This window comes from Vombatus ursinus, unplaced genomic scaffold (assembly GCF_900497805.2).
Source record: "Vombatus ursinus unplaced genomic scaffold, bare-nosed wombat genome assembly UNPS02014774.1, whole genome shotgun sequence".
Taxonomy (NCBI): domain Eukaryota; kingdom Metazoa; phylum Chordata; class Mammalia; order Diprotodontia; family Vombatidae; genus Vombatus; species Vombatus ursinus.
The window spans coordinates 12,674,015-12,687,312 of record NW_020954552.1 but is presented as its reverse complement, the minus strand read 5'-3'; the positions used below and the strand labels follow the sequence as shown (position 1 = coordinate 12,687,312).

Genomic DNA, 13,298 nt, shown 5'->3' with positions numbered 1-13,298 from the left:
ATAAGATGTAGTGCAAATATTATATTTACTTTATAAATGAGGAAACTGAGGTTCAGATAAGTTGGCTGAATTGCCCACACAGACACAGCTAGGAAGTGGAAGTGTCTGAAATTTTATTACAGATTAAATGGAAATCAATCAATTATATCCACTTTTTCTGAGGATATTTTAAGACTAAAGTTTCACATTTAATGAAATGCATGCTATCAAGATAGTATATAATTATTGATGGGCAAGTCTAAAAGTGTTCAGTAGCTTAGTTTGAAAAAATACTTAAATGTTTATTTTAATTTTATGCAATGATTTTGAAGTTCCTGGATTTATAATATCAAGCATGTAACCTTATGGTAACAAACTCCTTCCTTATTACCAGACTGGTAGTCCTCTGATTATGGCACTCTTAAAATGGTTTAGTGCATTTACATCTCCATTTGGAAGGAGGAAGGATGTGAGAAGCCCAAGAATTGAAAATAAGAGAAAAATGGGAGGCAAGAGTTTATTGAAACTTACAGGCTCTTAAGAATAAAATAGGAATAATTCAAATTTTTATATGAGTTATTTCATCATTTGTGTATTTCCTTATGATACACACTTCAAAAAATTTCTCCATCAATGCAGATTTCGTAAGTAATTTAAAATCTTAGAGTGTTTCCTAGGACAGAGAGAGGTCAAAGATTTGCCCTTGTCATCCAGCCAGTATGTGTCAGAAGTGTGATTTGGGCTCATTAAGGCAGAGGTGGTTTTCAACGTATATTAATGCCAGTGCAAGTATAAAAGCCCATTATTCAGCTCAGAGTTATTCAGATATCTCAGTACTTTTAAAAGCTGGTTGACTGAAAGCCAGAAAGATTATGAAAGATAAAAAGGGTTTATGTTCCTAAAAAAGAAACAGCCTTTTCTCTGGAAATCATATATAGTATCTGAGAAGGGACATTTCATCAAGACTCAAAAATTGAGAACCACAGAGTTGAGTGCTTAAGTTCCTGAGGTACTGGAATTTTTTGGCACTCTCTTAAGAAAAGAAGAAAAACTCTCCAAAAAGCCAAGTTACTCAAATCTGCTCATTGATAGACTTTCCAGTATTGCTTGAATTTTTATTTTTATTTACATTTTTATTTAGAAAAAATACAAATTTTAAAATAAACTGTTAGCAAGCTTTTTTTTTAACTCACAAGTGCATATCTGAATTTTGCACATGTTCTAAATAAAATGCTCTTACAAAGCCTTAACTTGAAAATCACTTTAAGAGTTTAAAGGAAAGAAAAATAGGTGTTTCTTTACATATCCTAGTTAAATGTAAAATATTTTTTCTTTAGAACTGATATAAGATTTCTCTATCAGATGGATTAATGATGGTCTTCCTGGAGAAGTCTCTGTTACTGATGTCTTTAGAGATGTCAATTGTACAGATGGTTCAGTTTTTATGAATTCAATGTCACTGTGCAGGTTGCCCATACCAGAAACAAAGACACTCTCCTTTACAGTAGAAGTCTATGCAGTTGATATTTCCTGGAGTAGTAGAAGATTGTCTATAGTCTTGGTGATATTGTCCAAATCACCATTACATGTGGTCATTTCACATTCCTTGTACAGGATAGTAAATATATCACCTAGAAGAAATATGTCTTTCTCCTTAATTTGTCCCAAGACAGGAAAAGAAGATCTTTTTTCTTTTTTAACTATACTGAGTTACCAAGGTTGCAAGACTACCACACTTAGTATTTTCTTTCATTTCTAGTTCCTTGTCACTACCCATCTCAATTGGAATCAGAACTGAAGAAGATTGCAAAGAATCAGTTTCATGATTTCTCTGCTATGCTTCATTTTTCTTTTTATGATATCTAGTTCCGTTAGTACTTTTGACTTCATAAATTATTTCTACACTTAGGCTTCATTCCCTCTTTTTCTTCCTCTTGTATCTATCCTTGCTGGATCTATCTAAAAAAGCTGTCGCTCTCATTTTTGTAGCTTTCATGAAACTTGGAGGATTTTTCAAAACATTTTCCCTTTCCCTTGGAAAAATCTTCATAAGATTGTTCAGTCTTATTATGGATACCTTCCAAGTGCTGAATTTTGTACTTTCATTCCCTCTCAGGCTTTTCACATTTCAACTGGTCAGATCCTAAAGATACATCCCTTGTTTACTAGACTGACTCCTTGACCAATACTTTGCATTATAATAATGCTTCTTTTCATTGTGACTACTTTCCCTTCTAGTCTTTGTCCTGAATGGACAGTTTTCTGAATGAAAAAAAAAATCTGAATTCTAAATTCTGCACTAAAAGATTTTCTAGGATAGTGAGCTTTGGATAGAATTCTTATATGATGACTCAAAGCCATCCCTGTTTTAATATAGTATGTATAGGGGCAGCTAGGTGGCACAGTGGATAGAGCTTCAAACTTGGAGTCAGGAGGACATGAGTTCAAATTTGGCCTCAGACACTTGACACTTACTAGCTGTGTGACCCTGGGCAAGTTGCTTCACCCTAATTGCCTCAACCAAAAAGCAACTATACATATACATATACATATACATATACATATACATATACATATACATATACATATACATATACATATACATATACACATACATCTATAATTTGTATATTTTCATTGATATCTTCTTGTATAATTATTTCTTAAATAGTATCATTCCTTATCCCTGCTTCTTGATCTTCTTTTATCATGACCACTTCTCCAAGATCTTGATCTGCTTTTCTCTGTAGAAATAGTCTTTTCACTGCTTGAAGATATTGTTTGGCATTTTCTGAATGAACTGTTAAGTCTAGTTCTTGCTGTCTTCTTGTCTTTTCTATCTTTAAGTTGATGACTAGCTCTGCTTCTTGATTACCTTCTTTTTGTCCATTTCTTTCCATGATATTTCCTATAGCTCTTTCAGCCATGTCCATCTCTGCTATAAGAATATGAATCTGAACATCTTGATTGCCTCTCTTTTTGGACAGTTTAAGACAACATGGAGAACATACTCTTTTGACTGTCACTTATGAGCTCAAGTCCCAGAGAGATGATGAAACTGAACATTTCTTTTTTTTTTTTGATCTAAGTATCCTACCAGATGGTGAGATATCAGAATTACAATGATTTTTATTTGCTCATCTTTTGAAACAAATGAAAGTGGAAATGAGCATCTAATAAAATCACTATCACTTGATCTGGCTTCTTCACAGATTAATTTTTCTCAAACTGAATCTTCTGAGTCAGAGGACAATCCAACAAGTTCTGGGGTTCTCTCAGATAATATTTTAACACATCCAACAATCACACAATTATCTGATGAAGAGTCACCATCATTGTTTTGGTCCTGATTGGTGTCTACTCCCATTGGAGTCTGGGGTCTACTTCTTTTTTGTTTTTTGTTTTTGTTTTTGTTTTTGTTGTTGTTGTTTTTAGGCAATTGGGGTTAAGTGACTTGCCCAGGGTCACACAGCTAGTAAGTGTCAAGTATTTGGTCTGAAGCCAGATTTGAACTCAGGTCCTCCTGACTTAAGGGCTGGTGCTCTATCCACTGCACCACCTAGCTGCCCCCTGGGGTCTCCTTCTTACAAGTTCTTCATCTGAACTATCAGACATATATAAAGGGGAAAGACACAGCTGCATAAACCTGCTCTGAGACTGAATACGATGGCCCTGGAATTTCGTCATCCCATGGAGCTTGACTAGCAGTCAGTGCATTAGCTTCTAGTTCTTGATTATTTGCCTCAGTCAAAATTAGCATGTTAATCAAAAACCTCCACCTTAAAAGTAGACTAAGCAAAACAGATAAACTCATGTAAAAAAATAAAATAGTCCAACTAAGTAAAAAAAAAAAGTTTTAAGTAATCATGAAAGCTTGATTCTCTTGGTTAGAGAGAGTAACATTACTCATGATGATGTACTGAACAATGTTGACTAAAGGTCTATGCCTTATCATTAACCATGGAACTAAACTATGAAGGCAGGCAGACTTTCTACAGAAAAAAAAATTCAGCTAAAATATCCCTATACTGAACACGTTATTGAATATGTCTAACTGGAATAGAGAAGCAATATAATGTCCTGAAATTAATAATATTTGATTCTTGAATCAGGATCAGGATCTTCTTTCCCCTCTCAGGATATGATGAATTCTTTTGGTTCTATTGGTGGAGTAGATAATCCTTCAAAAAGTACTCTATTATCAGGTAGTGCTTCAGTCCTTCAAAGAGAAGTATGCCTTTGGAAATAAGCGGAAGCACTTCTATCCCTTCTTCAGTTAGTTGTGTGGTAGCAAAATCTTAAGCCATACGTACTAGTGAAAGAGCCTTGAACATATTTCTTGATCATGTTCCTATTTGAGACCCTAGAAATATTCCTCAAGGTCATTTTCTGCCCTCACTGTTTGGAAGATAGACTGAAATGTCTTTTTGCATAGTGGACATTCAGCCTTTTTTATTTTTATCATTCCTATACACAGCAGAAACAGATCCTATGTAAGCAGTGATCAAGACATGCCACATTGTCAAATTTGACCAAATTTGTCCAGATTTGGAATCTGGGGAAACATCAGCTGGAACTGCCTTGTGCAACTTGTTGTTACCAGGTTTAGGTGAAAAGTTGCTGTCCACCGTAAATTCTTCAGCTGCTGATGCCATTTCCTCTCTGGGTTCTGGATCTGTCCCAGCAAGGAAGGCTGGGGTCTTGGCTGATCCAGCCACTAACAGGTATGAACCAGCTCTTCCCCTTTTACCTCTATGAACATCTCTCCACCTCTTTGCTTCCAACAAAGAAGAAGCCACTGGAGGTGACCTTTGTGACATAGGGTCACCAATAGTGGGTTCTCCACTAATGCAGGAATGCACCTTCCCCCCAGGCTCTTCGCCAGATTACATCTGCAGGCCAGCCCTAACTGCCAGTATTTCTTCCAAGCCTCAGCGGATGATGTTATGAAGGCACCCCTGCTGGGGAGGAAGTGGCCCAGACAGAAAGGAAGCAGGTTGACTGGGTGGGGGTTGCTGAGGGCTGGGTTTTATGAGATTTCCTTCTGTTCCTTGGAATATAGGTTGCCTCCTTTTAAGATAGGTGTTAGGATCATGTGAGATGATGTTTGTAAAGTAACATAGCAAAGTGCCCTGGCATATAGTAGGCACTTAATAAGTGCTTATTTCCTTCTTTAACTTCCTTGGACCTCAGTTTCTTTACGCTCAAGAAGCCATCTTCATTCTAGCAGGTGGAGACACCAGCTGTAATCCTATCCACCAAACCCATGTCTCCTTAAAAAATTAAATTCTCTTCATATTCTTTACAGGAGATCCAACCAAAAAGGGAATTTATCTCTGTGAGGTCAAATATGCCAAACTGCCAATTTTATCCACCTGAAAACAGACAAAATAGCAGTTCTTATCTGGAACTTCCAATTGATTCAGTTAGCTTTATGAAAGCAAATCCAGCACCCTCCCAGAACTCTTTGGGAACTGTGCAAGTAAGAACTCGGAATTGCCTAATTTGACAAGGGAAGAAGGAAGAAAAGAAGGAAGCAAGAAAGCAAGGAAGTTTTGTTTACATTTTTAGAAAAGATTAGAAGTTCCATGTTTTGGAGAAAGAAAGAACTATGCGTGTTGCGCTGGTGGAAGTTGCAAATGAAAGCTGTTCCTGCCTTCCCTACTGCACCTACCTTGGATCGTGGTTTTGTGTCACCATTATTTCTTAACTATTTATTTTAGGGGAGGACATGATTCTGCATAAGGCCTTCTGGAGCAGCAGGAACAGCTGGTATTTTCTATTCTTGAAAGAAGTGCCAACAATAGAAATACACGGGGAGCGGGTGGTGAAAAAGTCTTAGAAATCTGTCTCAGCAGCTGTTACTGCAATGGGCCTAATGCAAATATGCAAAATGTTGCTTTGCATTGCCAGAGCCTTCTATACTTTTGGCAGCTTATTGAAGAAATTCTGGGTGTTGTGTGGATATCTTTGACAGTAGTAGTGCTGTATCCCAAACTGAAGAAAGACATTGGATCATTAATTTCATTGTGTGCTCACTGAAGCTTTCCAGAGTGTTCACCAATAGAAGAAATGCTAAAGGACCTTCTTTTGCTAACTTCATCTTTGAATTCAATTAGTTTTACAGTTAGTTAAATTTAAGGCAAACTGGAGCTAATGCTTAAAAGAAAGATTTGGTCTTTAAAGAACAGTGATGGGAAAAAAGGCAGGCAGAAATACCTAGATGTAGACAAAGAACTAAGACAACAATTCTCAAAGTGTAGACTGTGTGCCCTAGGGATCACCATGGCCTTTTAGGTGTCCTGGAAATCAAACTAGGTTAATAATAATGCTAAGACAATATTAGGGGCAGCTAGGTGGTGCAGTAGATAGAGTGTGAGTGTGAACCTAGAGTAAAGAAGACTCCTCTTCCTGTGTTCAAATCTGACCTCAAAGATTTACTAGCTGTGTGACCCTGGGCAAGTCCTTTAACCCCATTTGCCTCAGTTTATTCCTTTGTAAAATGATCTGGAGGAGGAAATGGCAAACCACTCCAGCATCTTTGCCAAGAAAACCACAAAAGGGATCACAAAGACTCACACACACACACACACATACACACACACACAATGACTCAACAACAACAGCATCAATAATGACATTTTTACCTTTTAAAATATCCTTCCTTTTTATATATGTGAATCCATATTTTCTTAATTTACTTCAACCAAAATAACATATTACAACAGATTGAAAGCACAAGTAGATTTGAGCATCCAACTGTCTTCTATTAAGCCAAGCATTAAAGAGATTTGCAAAAATATGTAAAACAATGCCACTCTTGTCACTAAGTTGCTTTTCAAAATACTGACATGTTTCAAGAAATAAGTTATTTTTGTTGACATGTAATAGGATTATATCGCCATTTTAAAAATAACTATTTAAATTTATCCATCTTAATTTCTCATATTATAAATATCAATAATTTAACCCAAATAAATAAAAGTTTTTTGGGGTCATGAATTTTTAAGAGAGTAAAGGGGTTCTGAGACCAAAAGATTTGAGAACCACTGAGCTAAGACAGAGATGTCTAAATATGCAGTAACCTATTGGCCTAGTTGTTAGAGTGTGACTGCCATAAAACTGAGTTTGTTTAATTCTCATGTAGGCAAGTTACATTTTATATCTTCCACAAACTATAGCGTATACTTCCAAAAACTATAGAGTTTTTGTTTGTTTTTATGTCTTATGGAACAATTGATTGGTTTAAGATTCCACAAGGAGTACAACAAGGCTGTATATTGTCACCTTATTTATTTACCTTATACTCAGTGTACATCATGGCAAATGCCAAGCAGGATGAATCAAAAGCTGGAATCAAGGTTGCTGAGAGAAATAGGGACAGACAATACTATGATGGCAGAAAGTAAAACATTAAGAAGCCTTTTGATGAGGGTGAAAGGGGAGAGTGAAAAAGCTGACTTGAAGCTTAACATTTAAAAAAAACCAAAAAACAAAAAAACTAAGATCATGGCAACTGGTCCCATCACTTCTTGGCAAACAGAGGGAGAAGAAATGGAAGCAGTATTAGATTTTATATTATTGGGCTCAAAGATCACTGCAGATGGCAACTGCAGCCATGAAATTAAAAGATGCTTGCTCCTTGGAAGGAAAACTTTGGCAAATCTGGACAGTATACTAAAAAGCAGAGAAATCATCCAGCTAACAAAGATCCATTTAGTCAAAACTTTGGTTTTTCAGGAGCAACATGTGGCTCTAAAAGTTAGAATATAAGGAAAGCTGAGTAATGCAGAATTGGTGCTTTTGAACTGTGATGCTTAAGGAGACTTTTGAGAGTCCCTGAGCAAATCAGTCAATATTTAAAGAAACTAATTCAGACTGAAGCTAAACCTTAAATACTTTGGCCATCAAATGAGAAGACAGGACTCATTGTAAAAGCCCCCAATTTTGGGAAAGATTGAAGGCAAAAGGAGAAGGGGATAAAAGAGGATGAAATGGAGAGACAGTGTCATGGAAGGAATAAACATGAGCTTGGACAGACTTCAAGAGACAGTGGAGAATAGAAGGGTCTACTGTGCTGTGGTCCATGGGATTATGAAGAGTTGGACATGACTGAATAACAATTTTATGTTTCATCCAAATAGTTTCAGAAATTCTAGACATGTCACATAAGTTACTGTCTGCTTCAGTTTCTCCTATTGCAAAATAGAGATAATAATAGCACCTACCTTGCATGGTTGCTGTGAGAATTAAATTATATAGTATTTCTAAGGTATTTACACAGTGTCTGGCACATAGTAGGCTTTTAATAAATGCTTGTTTTCTTCTGATCTAACTACTTATAAAATTTCATAATATTTATATATCTAAAAAGGTAGTAGGTAGATAGATAGATAAATAGATAGATAGAATGAACTTTTATTATGTACTTATATTGTGCCAGGCATGCTAAACTCTGTGGACACAAATACAAACCATAAGAAAGGTAAGTCATACCTTCAAGGAGCTCATATTCAAATTCAGGAAGATACATAAAAGGGAGCTGAAAAAATGTGGGTGTGATCAAAAAATGTATCATCCCTGGGACAAGATGTAAAGGTCAGAGTCAAGACCAGAGCTGTTTTAAAAATGAACATGGCAGAATTGGGTATTTCCCCAAATAGTTGTTCCAGTGAGAAAAATCACGAATTTTCTCCAATCAGAAAAGAGGGCCACAAAGTCAGAGGTAAAAGTCTGTAAATAAAGTCAAGAATATAGTGAGATTTCAGTTCACTCCTGGCCCTACACTCCATCTACTGTACCACTTAGCTGGTCAATAGATAATTGATGATGATGATAAAAATGATGATGATGATGATGATGATGATGATGATGGATAGATAGTCAGACATACAGGTAAATATCACAAGCGATTGAGCAATCTTTTGTTAAATATTTACTATGTGCTAGGCACTATACCACTCTCTGAGTATACAAATACAAGCAAGCAAGACAGTCTTGTCTCTGAAGTTGCTTATGTTCTGATGGGGGAAACTATAAGCAGTGGCTATAATTAGTAAGGGAATAAAATGGAACAATCTGGAAGTGATAGGAAAGCCTGGCCCAGAGAGATGAAGTAAAATCTGACTTATAAAAGCCAAAGGATGGGGTGGAGTACAGGTCAGTGTTGGGAGAAGATGGTCAGAGTAGAGATGAAATGGCACGAATCAACCTGCAAATGGCATGCAGGCCTAATAAGTCACAAGTTAACTCTCCTAGGATGTGACATAACTGTGAAATCTTTGAAAGATCAGTTTAACATCCTGGGCCTCAATTTTCTTTTCTATTCAATGAACTGAACCTATTAGAACAATGGTGTAGTAATATAACTTGTGACTTTGACATCTTGAAGTCTTGGATTCAAATCCAGTTCTGTGACTTGCTATATGAGCTTGTCAAAAACACCTAATGTTTCTAAGCCTATGAAACAAAATCTTTCTTTTAGACAATAAGCTTTTTGAAGGCAGGGGTCTGCTATAAGAGATATAAATTTAACAAACAAGATAAAGTCACACTTCAAATAGATACTGCCAAATGTAGTCTATTTAAGCATTAATAACATATTAGGTATTATAAAATATTAGAACTAATTGATTCACTTGATTTTTTAAAGTGCTAAATTTACATGGCAGGAAAACCTGGAAAGTTAGAGTACATAATGGAACAAAGAGAGAAGTCATGAAAAATTTTTGTTACCAATTCAAGTTAGAATTATACTGGGTCCTGAGTTTTTACTTCTATTTTTCCTTCCAAGTGAATCTGTTTGCTGAATCCATTCAATTCATTTAATCAATCATCCATTAGGTTCCTACCATCTGCTAAGTTATAGGATCAAGGCAAAGATGAAAGATTTTTCATTCTCAAGGAGCTTACATCCTACTGGAGGATGAATTATGTATAAAGATACATTAATGCAAAGCCATTTGAACGTGGGGAAGACACAAAGGATTATAGAGAAGAGGGAAGGCTTTCTATAGCAGAGGACAGTCAATATGATGCAGTGGTTAGGGCCTGGAAAATCTGAGACTGAATCCTGACTTATGTACAGGCTGTGTGAACAAAACAAATATTTTAACTCTCACAGCCTTAGTTTCTTTGGCTGCTGAATGGGAATTACAGTAACTATAGTATGTACTTTGCAGGTTAGATGTGATAGAAAAGATAAAGTAAATCAGATGTTCTTAAAACCTGAAAGTGCTGCATAAATATATCAGTTAATGGTGATTGTGATGATGGGGGAGAGTAGTAGAAGGAGTAGTAGTAGTAGTAGCAGCAGCAACAGCAGTAGTAGTAGTAGTAGTAGTGGTAATAGTTGTAGTAGTAGTAGTAAAAGAAGTAATAATAGCAGCAGCAGCAGTACCAGTTGTTACGAGAAGTAGTACTATTACTGCCTCAGTTCTTAGCCCCTCCCCCAATCATTTATATAGATAAATAGATAGATAGATATAATATAGATCTAGCATTATTTATCTGTGATCATAATAATAAATTTTTGACTGACTGATTGATTAAACACAGTTTATTTCCTTGGTAGAATGTGATATACTCGAGAACAAGGCCTATCACACTTTTGTATTAGTATCTCCAGAACCTAATTAAGTGGAATTTAGTAGGCACTTAATAAATGCTTATTGATTGATTGGTTGAGAAGTTTTCTTTTCTTTTCTTTTTGGCTTCATTCAATGTTGGAGAAATCTAGCCACTAATACTAATGGAGTCTATTAACCTATGGAATACTACCAGTAACCTGCTCAAAAAGATATGTACTGAAACTAACTTCAGTTTAAACTTGCTTAAATTTAAATTTTACTTTACTAAATGAAAGCCAGCAAATTTTTTTAAATTTGACTTTTCTCTTATAATGTAATACATTTGTCAAATTATGTATTAATTTTGGCATATAGACAATATTTTCCTGGGAATATTGTTTTAGCCAATATGTTTAAGGTTTAATTTGAAATGTGAGCATCCTAAGTTCGTATCTACTCAATGTCTACATTGTAACATTGATTGTAGCATAATAGGAAAGCAGGTTTTCATGAGTATGATAATGTAATCACAATGAAAGAAACTTATCATAATTTGACTTTGAATTTTCAAGTTCAATATTAATAAAGACATATGTGTGTGTGTGTATTCATTAAAATAAAATAAAACAGTGGAACTCTTTCAATGGGAGCATATACCCAAACTTACATGAGTGAAGTAGACTGAACACTTAAAACATCTAGTTTAATTGCTTCTGGCATGTGCTTGGAAGCAAATTCTCAAGCTGTCTTAACTAACTTACAGAAGTGTTATTTTTATTTATCTAGGCTAAAATGCACACAGTGGCAAACTAATTTTTTTTAATTCTATGCATTTAAAACAGTCAAAAGGGGGAAAGTTCCTTTTTAGCTAGTGCATAAGGTCAGAAAATTAGAATTTATCATTAATATGACAACAAAACCCCTGAGACTTCTCACTGCTTTCTACAACTGAATGTGGTTTTCCATATTGTTCAGCAACGTAAATATTCACTATGTTGAAGGTTAATTTAATTTGATTAAATGGTACCATCTTGTTTTAAAGAACATTATTGGGACTGATTCTTCCTGGCAAAATCAAATCTGGCTTACATAAGCTCAAGCTGAATTGAAGTGACTTTTTAATTGAATAAACTCTTATTAAGCACTTAACTGCAAGTGATACACTGTATCATGTCCTGGAGATACAAAGAGAAAAATGAAATAATACCTGCCTGCAAAAAGCTTATTCTACCGGGGAATACATTTAATCAAGTAAATTCCAGATAATTTGAAGGGGGAGAAAACACTTATAATTAGGCAAACTCAAGGTGGCATTGCCAACAGAAAGAAATCTATGTAACCAATCATTTAGGTTTTATAAAAGCTTGGGGTATTTGCATCTCCTTGTTCTGTACCTGGCCTTTTTTTGTTTGTTTTTTGGCCGGGTTCAATGCTAGGGAGGGAATGGGGGTGCTACTTCTATAGAGAAGGGAATTAGAGTCCTTATTTTCACAATAATCAGCTGGATGACATATCACCATCCATGTGTTAAAGGAAGGATGATAATTATAGTAAACCTTTGCCTCTTAATTTAAAGAGGGAGGTAGAGGAAGAAAGACTCAATGAACGATATAAATCAGGTATGGTACAGGAAATTTACTTCTACACAACGAAAAAATCAATTAGGAAACTGAAAAATCAAACTCCATAAAACATAGTGCTTACACTAGAATTCAGTTACTTCATCTATGAGTGTGGTTATAATAAGTTGGTGAAGTAAAATTTCAAGCCTTATCAGAATATAAAGCAGTCTTGCAATACATCTAACTAGGCATTTCACACATTACCAATTCTCTATGTGCTAGTGAATAAATCATCCAATTTTGATCTGCTGTTTAGAAGCTAACCTTTTCTATGTAGGAATCTTCCTCTATTGTCATCTACTGATAATCCAGGGATGTTGTACTTGCCACTACTCAAATCTCCCAGGATATTCAGATCTTTCATAATTTACAAGGTCACTGTCAGTCTGTGATTGATCTACTACAAGATCTCATGCGTAAGAACAGGGGGAAAAGAACAAAAGAGGAAGATGGGACATATGCTTAGAGCCAAATGGAGGGTGGATGGGATACAGTGATTTCCTCTTTCTGCATCCCATTCTTCAGATTAAGATCATGTGCTTCAAGGCCAAAAAGAGAGCAACAGAATAATGGATTACTCCCTTTGTATATATCCATTGAGTTCCACATTGGCAGTTGCCTAATCAATACAAAGCATCCAAATATGCTCTATGTAACCCACCAGGAAAGGAAAAATCTAAGCATGTTCCATTCTGCTATTACGTAGGCCTGGGGTCGAGACTATGGGAAATCAAGGTAAGCAATGTATTGCTTAATTAAGGAAATAGTAAGTATGGCAGTTTGTCTGGAATACAGAGTCTATAAAAAGGAATAAGCCTGGAAAAGTAGGCTAGAGCTGGATTGTGAAGACATTAAATAACTTGCAAATAGTCACACCAGTAGCAAGTGTGGGAGGCAGAATTTAAACCCTATCCCCCTAATTTCAAGTCCAGCATTGGTCCAGAATGGGAGCTCTTGGTAATACTACCAAGTCACAGATTGAGTGCCACTGAGAATGATTTTCAAAAAATCAAGTTACTCTGTGGGTCACAGTATTGTAAAACTCTATCAGTGTGTTCACTTTCAGAGATATCCAATCAATCTCTATCTATCTATCTATCTATCTATCTATCTATCTATCTATCTATCT

The 13,298-nt window shown here is 35.6% G+C and overlaps 1 pseudogene; it reads right to left on the bottom strand.

Moving 5' to 3' along the window:
- Positions 1-1,290: 1,290 nt before the first annotated feature.
- On the bottom strand, positions 1,291-4,634 carry LOC114044626 (annotated as a pseudogene).
- Positions 4,635-13,298: the final 8,664 nt, after the last annotated feature.